This window comes from Petromyzon marinus, chromosome 69 (genome assembly GCF_048934315.1).
Source record: "Petromyzon marinus isolate PM22_M1 ecotype Great Lakes invasive population chromosome 69, UKy_Petmar_22M1.pri1.0, whole genome shotgun sequence".
NCBI lineage: Eukaryota > Metazoa > Chordata > Hyperoartia > Petromyzontiformes > Petromyzontidae > Petromyzon > Petromyzon marinus.
Window position 1 is genome coordinate 1,275,561 of NC_133735.1, and position 11,775 is coordinate 1,287,335.

The 11,775-nt window shown below is 46.3% G+C and overlaps 1 long non-coding RNA gene across 1 annotated transcript; it reads right to left on the minus strand.

The window, feature by feature from the left end:
• Positions 1-203: 203 nt before the first annotated feature.
• On the minus strand, positions 204-11,555 carry LOC142906679 (uncharacterized). Its single transcript, XR_012930444.1, has 2 exons — positions 9,124-11,555; positions 204-3,171 (listed from the first exon to the last, which is right to left on the minus strand). It is a non-coding gene; the product is annotated as an uncharacterized LOC142906679 (long non-coding RNA).
• Positions 11,556-11,775: the final 220 nt, after the last annotated feature.

The window sequence follows — 11,775 nt, forward strand, 5'->3', positions numbered from 1 at the left end:
TAACTTTGTATTATTGATCAGCATAATACAATGATTCTCGCTTTAACACTCTGTGTTCATATTTTAGGTCCCAAGTTCATATCATTCGTTTTAAAGTTTAATGAGTGTGGATTGGTGTGTTTATAGTTTAGGTTCCCGAGTTCATATCTGATCGCAGGATACAGATCTTATGCAAAAATTTCAGGAAAGAATCACACGACCACTTCTGTATTGATCAATTTATTTTCTAATTAAACCTTAACTATAATATGTATGCGAACTCTCAATCTCGGAACTTCAACACGGTATCCACACGGTATCAATACAGAATCATCAACGACTGTACGATTTCACTTTGATAACACATGGACCCCGCATAAAGCGATTGCCGTTAGTGAGAGAGAGAGTCAGAACATGCCAATGCTATGCTACACAAAAGCTTATACATTATAATATGAACGATTATTATGCTTGAAATGGTCAGCATGTTATCACGGCGATTGATTCACATGCAACGGTATTCATATAAAAACACAATCAAACAGTTATTATTTCCAAAGGCATAAATGTAACAACAGATCCACCGGACAGAATATAAGATTACCGAAATGGCTTAGTGTGAGGGTATGCGGCAGAACGTGTTATCTCACGGGAGATTAATTAATTCGTGAATAAGATTGTATGATCAGAAAATCGGTTTAGCACGATTCCTCCCCGGGAGCGTAGCTCCGTGGCGAAGGTGCCAAGGGTTAATTCGTATTGATGGATCGGTTGGTAACTTATGCGATTAGAAGTACAGTCCAAAACAAAATATTAAAGAGGAAAATTACGAATATACTTATAAACGACGGACTGTTATCACACTGTCGATGCTTCCACGGCCAGATGGTTCACGGACTTGAGTGTGTTTGTGTGTCATGAATTGTGTGGAGTAGTCATTGTTTGGAGTTGAGTCTTTAGGTCCAGCGAACGTCAGATTGGTCGTGTAGTGGGGCATAGCGCATCATCGTATCGTGGAGTTCTCTTTATAGGGTAATGTGAGTGTGGTTGGTCTTCTCGCGTTAACATACGTCGACGGGTCCCTTGTATGAAAGGGATACTCGCTCCCTTTAGAGCGGTCAGGGTGAGTGGGGGTTGTGCATCATACGTATCGGCGTTCCCTCCTCCACACAACAGCCAGCCTCTGTCCACGGGGGAGAGTTGCTTGATCGCTCTCGGTGCTGCTCAGTGGCCACCTCTCTCCACTGCTGGATGAGCTGCGCGATCACGCTCGTGCTGGTTTGCCGACAGCAGTTTCTCTCCGCTGCTGGATGAGCTGCATCGGCACGCTCCCTCTCTCTGGGTGGAGAACTCGAAGGTGCTCGTTGCTGGTTTGCTGAAAGCAGGTTTTTCTCCACTTCTGGATGACTCAAGTCGCACGTGCTCTTGCTCTGGTTTGCAGAAGCTCTTGCTTGGTGCGTCGGTCGCTCTGCAGCTGGACTCAATGTAGAATAAACTTTAAACAATACTCTTTTTTTCAGCTCTTTTAAAATCACACTCGGTGGCGCCTCACTACCTTGCGAGTCTTGCCAACGTCAGTGGGTAGCGACGGGGCCACTTTGGCCTCTGTTCGCCGCCCCCTGCTCTGCAGCTCGCCGGCTCGCGACCTGTTCCTCTCGTTCCCGATTTGAACTGCTCCTGAGCCGACTCACTGGTCGAACTCTGTCGCGTTCCGACCTCCTCCGAGTCGAACTCCCCGAGTTCTGACCCCCCTGGTCGAACTCTTCCGAGTTGCTCCTCCGAGTCGAACTGTCTCCCGAGAGTCGACCCCCCCGGTCGAACTCTGGTGAGCCGACCCCCTCCGTCGAACTGAGGTTTCAATGCTCAGGATCCTCTTTTTATGCCCAAAAATCCCTTCACTCGGATCCTGCCCACAAGGCGGGGTTTATTTCGATTTTTGCTGTGTCAGGATTTGTCCGTATGTATCTGCGTCCGTGTGTGTCTGTACGTGTCAGTGTGTCATTGTGTGCATCACCCACGGTATATTCCGTTGTCATACTCCTACCATAAAACCCACAAGTAAAACAATCAAATGTTATAAATTGTCTCGAAGGCGCCTCTGTCTGGGTGCACAACCTGGAGGGAGGGGCGAGATTCCCTCCGACTTTCACCGACGCACAAAGAAATGGTTAAACAGTTTTAAGTTAACATTTCATTTCATCAGCGTTCCAAAGTTATGATTCTGTATTAATCCAAGGTCTGGGTCGGCTTCCCGTTGTGGTGTTTGACTCGTGTTTCCTCGAGCGTATACACACTCCTACCCCGCGCTGTGGGGATACAAAGACGGCCGGGATCTCCCTTTCTCTCCGACCTTGGGTTTAACATCGCCCTTTGCTTACGTTGCAGTTTTGCTGTGCGCTTGCATTTCTTTTCCTCTCTACTCTTGCTTTAACCCTGCTTATTATTTGCGTATGGGTGGATTAGAGCATTCATGTTGACTTAGAAAAACCTGATTGTTATAGGCTTCGGGTCAAGTCGTATAGAAATTATTAAAATGTAAATACATTTCATATTAAATTAATAGACGGGTGATGGTTACATTGACATAGCTTGTGGCAGGGTTCAATTGAAGTGGGTGTGAAGATAAATAACTTTAGCCTACCCTGTCGTTAAATTCCGACTTTAAGTTACTTTAATAGTAATACAGAACCAATTAGCTTTTTTGACTTAACTAGATCTAGGCTAACGCAACCTCCCAGTGACCCTGGCTTTGTGTTTATGTCAGCCCCTTGCAATCCGCTGTGCTCTGCTCTCTATCTGCTCCCTCCGACCCTGGGAGGGCTCTGAACGTCAAAATCGTGTTAGTGGGTCAAGGTAAATATGACCTCCACATGCCATGCCGAGGCCTGGTTTGGTGTTTTTATTCATGGTTAAAATAATAACAATAGAAATATGTATCTATATGTATCAAAAATTACTTGTTAATATTAAGATGGAAAGGGGGGCATATACAACAGTCGCCTGCTTCATGTATCCATTTACGAACGTTCGATTTTACAAAATGTCACGTTCATGCAATTGACAAATTATGGACACCTTTAGATGAACAAAATCGAATTTCCGCGTGAACGAAACACCATACGGCACGCGCCAGATCAAACGAGAAGCACCGTGGAGGCTGCATCATCCGTCCACTACAGCGTCACGGTGTCCCTGCAGGGCAACAGCAAAGCCTCCACATCACCTCCAGTCAATTCAACATGCAAATCTTTTGGTGAATACCCTGCAAAGGTAAAAAAAATCCTTACGGGTACTTTTGCATTGTGAAAAGTGATAGGTGTATATTTTTAGATAAGGAGTGGAGTTGATATGTCCGAAACGCATCCCGATTTTTTTTGCATTAAATGGGAAAATTCATTTGATATTTAGTTTTGCGCGTTTTATAAAGAAAGCATCGCTTTCGTAAATGGAGGAACATCAGTGAGTGTCCCTGTTGGTGAGCGTGACGCTAGCAATGATGGTCGAGTCAGAGGCGCGAATGTGGCCCAGGGCAGACACGCGGACGTGCGGGCGTGACAGTGGGGAACAACGGGGTCATGATTCCAGTCGTATGAGCACAGGGCTCGTTTCAAGTTTCATTTATTATTGGTATATCCCTGTGAGCCATGCGGCTCTTGAGTCGGGTGCAACCACAAACAATATGAACAGAGAACATCTTAAAGCGACGACACGCAACAGAAACATCCTGGATAAAACAGCAAATCTTCCAGAAAAGAAAACGGTATTACAACGCTGTGTGCAAAAATCTCAGTGTAATGCAAGTCAAAGAATAACAACCATAAGACAATTTAGATTTAAGTTATCAGGCCAACTCCGCACTTCCACAAGAAACATGGCTTAAACCATGTTTTCGAAATCAAAATAAAGCTATAAGAACAATGTAAGAACAGTAATCATAGGAACTGTGATTCAAATTTAACAAAACACATTGCAGCGGAGGGAGCTGGTAGGAACGTTGGGTTGCTCGGTCAATGGCCAGGGTCAACGGCGGCGTGGTGTATTCCGCAAATATGCCCGACTATGAGGGCAGGCACAAGTCGGCGTGAGTAGGTTAAACGTTGAGTTTTATAAGGGCACCACGGGGTGACCAGCCCCTCCCCACCCAGCCCCTCCCATTTTTGTATGCACGACGGACGGTCACAATGATCCCCTGTGGGCTGGTGTCACCAGGAGGTTCCTACCAGTATTAACGATATACATTTCAGTTTATTTATTTATTTGGTATAGCCCTGTGAGCCATTTGGCTCTTGAAATCGGGAGCAACCGCAACAAACAAAAAACAAGAAAAAACGAACAAGAAAACATCTTGAAGTGACTGTGCAAACAGAAAATCCAGGAAAAAACAGCAAAATATTCTTGAAAAAGCACCGTACACCAACGCTGTGTGCAAAAATCCCAGTGGGATGCAAGTCAAACAACAACAAGAAACTTAGATTAAGGCCACCATTCTTACTCCGTACTACAAACATGTCCAAAACAAAAAACGTTTTCGAAATAACAAAAAATGAAGCCATAATTGCAATGTAACAGTGATCATAGGGACTGACCGAATTTTTTACAATAAACTAGATGAATAACTTGAAACACCAAACCCTAGAGCCACAGCTGGCTGAATGAGTTACTCCACAACAGAAGCATCAGTCGGAGTATCTATTTTTTCAATGCACCTTTAAGATCAGCACGCTAAATCAAAATACAGATAATACTTTGCAGTAGTCATCTGGAGCGAAACATTTTATTTTACGCTAATGAATAGCAGTAGCAGCTAGGGGTGTACAACTCCTCTAGAGCAGTGTTGAGAGAAGATCTCATTGGTAGCGATTCAAGTTGCAGTTTATTGGCAATAGCATTCCAGAACCTGGGGGCATCAATAGCAAAGGCCCTTCCTCCAGTTTTTGTACGGCAATAGGGAATGTGAAGCTGGTAAATGAGCGAAGACCTGAGGTCAAATTTGTTCTTTGAAACAGAGACGAGATCCAGTAGGTAGTCTGCGGAATTTTTTCTAAGTACATCGTGAATAAATAAGATCTGTTGCACAAGCCGTCGAACATTAAGAGATGTTAAGTTTGACCCAATGTAGAGAGATCAGTGGCGAGTCCTATATGGGCAGTGCAATGTAAATCTTAAGGCCGAGTGATAGATGGAATCAAGCTTCAGTACTTGGGGCTGATTTTTACACGATGTCACAGTAATCAAGTAGATGCAGTATGGTAGCTTTTATCAATGCAAAACGGAACATTGGGGGAGAAGCAGGGCTTGTGTCGATACAGAAAACCAATTTATATTTTCGTCTTTTTACCAATATAATCAATGCGATCTTCAAAATTCAGTTTTGAATCCAGGATGACCAAGATACTTATAGATCTTGACTTGCTCTATTTGATAATTATTTAAGGACTGTAATTGGGGAAAAATAACTTCCAGCTTTAGTCAAGGTGAGAAGCATAGCACCTTGGTTTTGGAAGTATTCAGGACTAGTTTAAGAGCAACTAGCTGATGTTGTAGTTTGTTGAAATTACCCTGTAGCTTAGCAATCAAGTCATCCGGAGAGCGGCCAGCAGTAATTAGTATCGTGTAATTTGCAAAAAGATTTACCCTGGAATGATCCAGGTCAGTGCCCAAGTCATTGACATAAAGAGAGAACAAAAGGGGGCCAAGGATGGAACCCTGTGGAACCCCTTTTGTTATCTTAACGCCGATTGACCTCCAACCATCTGTGAATACAGTTTGGGTAAGAGAAGAGGTAATTTGTACCCATTTTACTGCGTTTTCGGAAAAACAGAGGCAACTTAGTTTACTTAGCAGGGTGTTGTGGTCTACTGTATCAAAAGCTTTGGACAGGTCAAGAAAAAGACAGGCACATTACTGCTTAGTATCAAGGCTACTGTAAATGTGATTCAGAGAGTCTAATGGAGCAGATGTGGTGCTGTATTTTTTCAGAACCCAGATTGTTTTAGATGTAGTAGATTGTTGGTGGACAGGAAACTGATAATTTGGTAGTTCAATAATTTTTCAAAAATTTTCATGAACGGGGACAAAATTGAGATAGGTCGGTAGTTATTTGGATAACCTTTAGGGCCCTCTTTGTGAAGTGGACGGACATAGGAATGTTTCCATTCTAGAGCAACTGATGCTTATATGATGGACAGGTTGAAAATATGGGCTATAGGTTTGTATATTAGGTGACCAACAGTTAGTAAAGCAAAGATGGGAATACTATCTGCTCCGGTAGAGGAAAACCCTTTGAGGTAGGACAGTTGTTTCAGAACAATACTTTCGTGGATTTGCTGGAAACTAAAGTCGTTTAATATTTGGACAGGGGTGTATGAATTTGCATGAGCAGGGGTGACTCCCAATACATTATCAAAAAGATTACCAGCTTCAGAAAAATGAAGGTTAAAACATTGTCAACTATTTTTTTGGGATCTGAAAAATATTCCCCATTTCCGTTAAGCTCAATGGGCAGATTATCTGTATTGGATGCCTTTTCGATACATTTGATTGTTTTCCAGAAAATCCTGGCATTTCCATGTGATTCCAGGAGGAAAAATAGGCATTTTTTTGACGCATCTATTCCTTAAAATCCTGTATTCTAGCCAGTCATTGACCAAAGTACTTTTCTGAGCACATGTCCAAGCCTTGTCCCTAGTTTTCATGAGCTTTGTAATCAAAGGATCAAACCATGGTGGGTGGTTGCCTCTAGTTTTAAATCTAACCAACGAAGCATGTTTGTTAAGAATTTGGAGAAACGTGTACCTGAAGGTCTCCCAAGCCGTAGTTAGGTTGGGGATATCACAGACCTTGTCAATATCCGAGTGAAGCACATCATTAGTAAATGCCCGAGTGCTGAAGTGTCCGAGTGCTTCGGGTCTGGCTGATGATCTCACCCCAAAAATGGAGCGATCACCAAGGTTTTTACCCAGAACACCAGTCAGTGTGAAATTGTGAGGGGCATTTGTCAATAGGACGTCAAGCAGAGATGACTGTACCAGATTTTTTAGGTTGGGTCTTGTGGGGACATTTATTAATTTAAACAGGTTAAATTCATCTGCAAAATTTGTGGCCACGGCCAGCGGGTTTAGCAAATTCCAATTTAGATCACCCACTAAAACTATTTCACCTTTAGGGAGGCCTCCAAAAAGCTCTGCAGATGCAGCTTCAACATCCTTCCCACTAGGCGGTCTATATCAGGACACTACCAATATATGTTATTTGGGAGAGTTAATCTGAGAGCCAGACCTTCACAGCAACATTTTTTAAACAAGGAGTGAGCTGGTGAACATGCAATAGTATTACGATACTATAAACATGTACGACCAAAGTTGCAGCCATAGCTGGCAGCATGACACTCCCAGTGTATGATGTGTGCGAGTCAGTGGTAGTGTGAGCGAGTGTATGATGAGTGACTGGGTCTGTGGTTGCGCGAGTCATTGATGTGCGAGTGAGTCGGTGTAAGATGAACGAGTTTATCACGGCATCCTTTCCGCTACCACGGCCTTCTCCACGCCATCACGGCCTCCATGACGTGGCGAGCGAGCACTCGAGTCAAGAAGTGCCGAAAATAAATGTCATTATACTCTTGGTAGGTAAGAGGCCAATGTTCAGTATAACCCTCCACCAACCGACAGAGCCAATCACTTCAAGTCGTCACTTGGGAAAACATGCCAATTGATTTGGCACTTCAGCAATAGCCGAAATGTTAAGAGAGCAAAATTTCCAATCTCATATTCGACGTTTCGCTGCAGATACCATTGTCGGCGTTAACAAAACAATAAAATTCACGACGTTTCGACTGCAACACAACAATCATCAGGTGTGAAAACCACGTGACTTTACCGAAAGAACCAAGAATATAGCAATACAACTGTTAAACTTTTTTTGGTACACTGTATTCAATTGACACCTTTTATTGCCTCCATACGCAATAATATAATCGTGATTGAGCGAACCAGTGAGTGAGTGTTGTTGAGACCTGTAGTGTGGTGGTTGAACACAGCTTAAAATGTTAATACAGGTTTTAGGATTAGATCCCATAAGTATAGATGCGTCGCAACCCTCCACCACCCGACAGCCAGTAAGGTATGTCACGTAAACAACGTGCCAAATAGTTAATTAAAATACAATATATTGCCAACAGCCTACTGTAGCCAGCACCTATGAAGGCTGGTACGATACACAATGGGGTGTGTGGCCAGCACCATGCTTGGCCGCCTTTATCTCCCCAGTGGCGTTGTTTACACATTGTAATTGATACTCATTCGAGGTTGAGTTAATCTAGGGGAGGCCCAGGACCGGCTCAGATAATTGTCACTGGTGTTGGACAATCGAACCCTGGTCGCCATGTTCATTAGTGTGTTAACCGCTGCGCCACCGCTCCCCACACTAGGTCTGATGCCCTATAAAAATTTGCCCACGAACTGCTCTATTTGAAGGGGTTAGAAGAACCTCACTCCCAGCGATTTTCTGGTCGAGCCGTGACCGCAGCTCAAGGGTATGAGCATCTGTGCACCCAGGGGAACCCTAACAGTTTCACACACCATGGCCTGAACCACAGTGTTAGCGATACACCATCCAGTAGGGGACTCCAAAAATCTCAACCGATGCCCCGACGGTAACTCCACACAACCCTGGTCAATTAAAATCCAGAGGGGCATCCTCTTCCAAAAATCCTTCCACAATAAACAAGGCACCACTAACGAACTTGAAACCAACAACAGGCCCGTCCTTTCAATATCGCCAGTCCGTATAGATGCCTTGATTTAGCCCACAATGCCTAAACTCCCACCATTAGCGGCAACAGATTATCTACCAGACCCAGGCAACCCACATCTATGGCAGAGTCCTAAAAATAAACTCTGAACCCATGGTGGCGGATGCCCCCGTATCTATGAGCATTCGCACCTCAACAGCCTGCACAAATCCACATACTGTGGATGATCCCGCTGCCATGACACAGTGTGCCAGTGCGGTCCATTGCCAACCATCATGCACCACCTTCATACCCCGTATTCCTATGAGGGGCGATGGCGTGTGCACCTGACACTGACTGCAATGGGATGCATGAGGTGGCTGTGTCGGCCGGGTGTGCGACCTATCGCAACCTGCCTTTGGACCCAGAGGAGCGGAGGCGGCCCCAAATCAGCACGGCAGCCCCTGGAGATGTGTCCCGGTAGGCCACAACTGAAAGAGGTAATGGGCCCCCCCCCCCCCCCCGCCGCTTGTCCCATCGTCGTCCCACTCCGAATGTCCTCCGCAGGCTCCAACCACCTGACGCGCACACCCAGGGAGACTCTCAGAGAGCCTGGTTGCCCTTTTCTCCCGGAAAACCAGCCCCTGCCGTCACCCCAGCACGTCGTCGCAGGTTATAGTGGGCCTGGATGCAATGGGCTACCTGAATCGAGGACAGGTCATCCTCCTCTGTGGCCGGCAAACAAACGTTAATTTCCTGAGCCAGCGTCAACATTTTCTCAAGCACCAGAGAATCCAGTCCTGCCCGCTCCATCTTTGGGTACGCATCCTTGGCCAGCGACAGCAGTGCGCTGCAGAAAGCGCGGGGTGTCTCTGTCTCCCCCCAACTCTGTATTACGAATGTCTGCCGCGTTGGACGGCACTTCAAAAATTGCCGCCAACTGGGAGTACGCTTGACGCAGCTTCGTTCTGTCCACCTCCGGAATGTAAAAAAAAACGCCGCCAAGGCTGTCATCCAGTGCGGTGGGAAGAATAAGTAGCGCCTCCACATCGGACCACCCTGCGAGCTCGCAAGTGGTGGAGAACCGCCGCTGGAAGGCCGCCCAAGCACCCCCCGCAGCCGAAAATTAATTGAGAAGCGGCAGCCGCTGCCTTAGGGAAGGTGCCCCCGGATGAGCTGTCGGCGGCAGGTTAAAGGGACCCAATTCCTACCCTCGGTCGGCAGTGATGGTGGAGTCGCCCGCTCGCCACCCCCGAGCCACAGCCCCTTCCTTCGGCTGTTCCCTGCCCAGCTGCCCCACCAGGGTCGACACTGTGGAAAGCAGCCCCACGATGCGCTTGCCGATTGCCTGCAGCCCCCCTTCAGCCGGCGGCGGCGCAGAGCCGTCGCCCTTTGCTCGCTACCCCGCCGGGATCACCACTCCGGGGCCCCCCACAAGGGGTCCCGGTTGCCAGCCCTGCCCGGGAATCCTCCTTGCCCGAGGGTATGCGGGTGAGAGCCTTCCTCTTCACGTGTTTCAGCATAGTCTATTTCCCCCTCAAGGATTCGAAGAAAAAAACATTCATAACAACCCTAAAATATAAAAAAAATTTCGTTAACACGCCTGACACCAAATGTTGTGTTCTAGTTCACAGACACTAATAGGAGGTACTCTATCTCTTTTATTCCGACCTTCAGAGCCTTAGGGGATAACCACACACCGGGTCGGGACAGCCAACATGCTGCCAAACCCACAGCTGAAGAGGGTGACGATCACAATTACGACAGCACGACGAATTCCACTCCAGATCGCAGCTGCCCCGGCTGTGCGTTGGAGCTCGCCTTATATCCTGAAAAGCGTGGCCAGGCTCCACCCTCGGCCCTGCACCCCTCTGGATCTTTCAGATGGCTTCATGCTTTGCCCACAGCTGCAACTGGTAGAACGGGCTGATAGTCCTAATGCCATTGTCTACCAATCTCCCAGCGGCACGCGCTCCAGTGATTCATTCCACGTCACCACACAAGTGTGTGAGCATTAGCTGGTAATTAAATCAGTATCCATCGAGCAGTGGATTAAACATGTCCGATGATGATGATGAAGAATTTAAACTGAAAGCATACACTTATATTTTATTAACGAAGAGCGTACAGACATTAAATGGCTCAATCGTGGCATGATGCCTCAATCTTCCACCTATCTAAATATGGCGACATAATTGACGTGAATAATTTCACACATTAAACTCATATTGCACACGTGTATATATTCTGCGCGAAGATGACTGAACAAAATATAATATATAATGCCAACCAACCGAATAAATGTTCCGTGTAGTTAACTGGTTCACAGTGGGTGTCCATTACATGTGTAGTGACATATAATGGGTCACTACGGCACCTAGTGCCATCTACCGACAGAGAGAAGAATAGTGGGTATAGTAGCCCTCTGCCAGCAGAGTATATGTCATGGTAGACGTCTCTGGGGCTGGCAGAGTAGGGGGCAGTTGAGGATGTAGCAGCCCGATTGGCCGCAGGGGCACGTGATGGCATGTAGGCCAAAGGTGACAGAGGGGACACGTGTTGTAGGACCCAGTACCTTCTAGTGAGTTCCAGAAGGGGGCGTGGCCGAGGGCAGAGCCAGGCAGGGGACACGTGGAAGGCGATCCAGAACCTTCTAGTAAGTTCTGGATGAAATCGTGTCCGAGGGCGGAGTGGGGCCACGCTGAGGGGTATGAAAGGGGGGTCCCGGGGCTGCATCAGGGCTGTTTGCTGCAATAGAACCCGCCTTGCTACGTCTTCTCTTCAGTCTTCATGCTCAGCAACTTGGGTCAGGCAGTGTGCCGACTGACCTGACGCGTTTGTGTCGTTACCCCATTGTGGTCATAGAATAAATGTGTTGCTTCCTGAATCAGTGTGTCTTTCAAGTGAGCCCACTACACGTGCACTGTACTTAAATACATACGAAAAAGACTTAGAAATTACAACTAAGCTCATCTGAATTATACGTGAGGCTAACAAGATAACTACATTGTAAATTGAGAATGCCGCAATTAAAAAAAATTACATAATACTATCAAACTTAGTCACGT